This window comes from Hemibagrus wyckioides, linkage group LG01, assembly GCF_019097595.1.
Source record: "Hemibagrus wyckioides isolate EC202008001 linkage group LG01, SWU_Hwy_1.0, whole genome shotgun sequence".
NCBI lineage: Eukaryota > Metazoa > Chordata > Actinopteri > Siluriformes > Bagridae > Hemibagrus > Hemibagrus wyckioides.
Window position 1 is genome coordinate 14,038,316 of NC_080710.1, and position 314 is coordinate 14,038,629.

The window sequence follows — 314 nt, forward strand, 5'->3', positions numbered from 1 at the left end:
AGGAGGCGCAGCTGAAACGCCACAGCGACACCTGCAGGCCAGGAGGAGAAGTGGCTTTACCCCCAAATACTGCATACGGTCAGGGGTGGCATGAAGAGTAAACATTTATTTCTGTTTACAAAACAAAACAAAAACACACGTATGATATGAATAATAAAAAACGAGATACATTTATTTATTCAGAATCAACAAAAACAATGACATCTCATTAAAAAAAATGAATGAGCTCGAGTCAAACTGTAAATTCCTTTTTGAACAGCAGACAGACAGACAGACAGACAGACAGACAGACATAGATAGATAGTCAAGCAGAC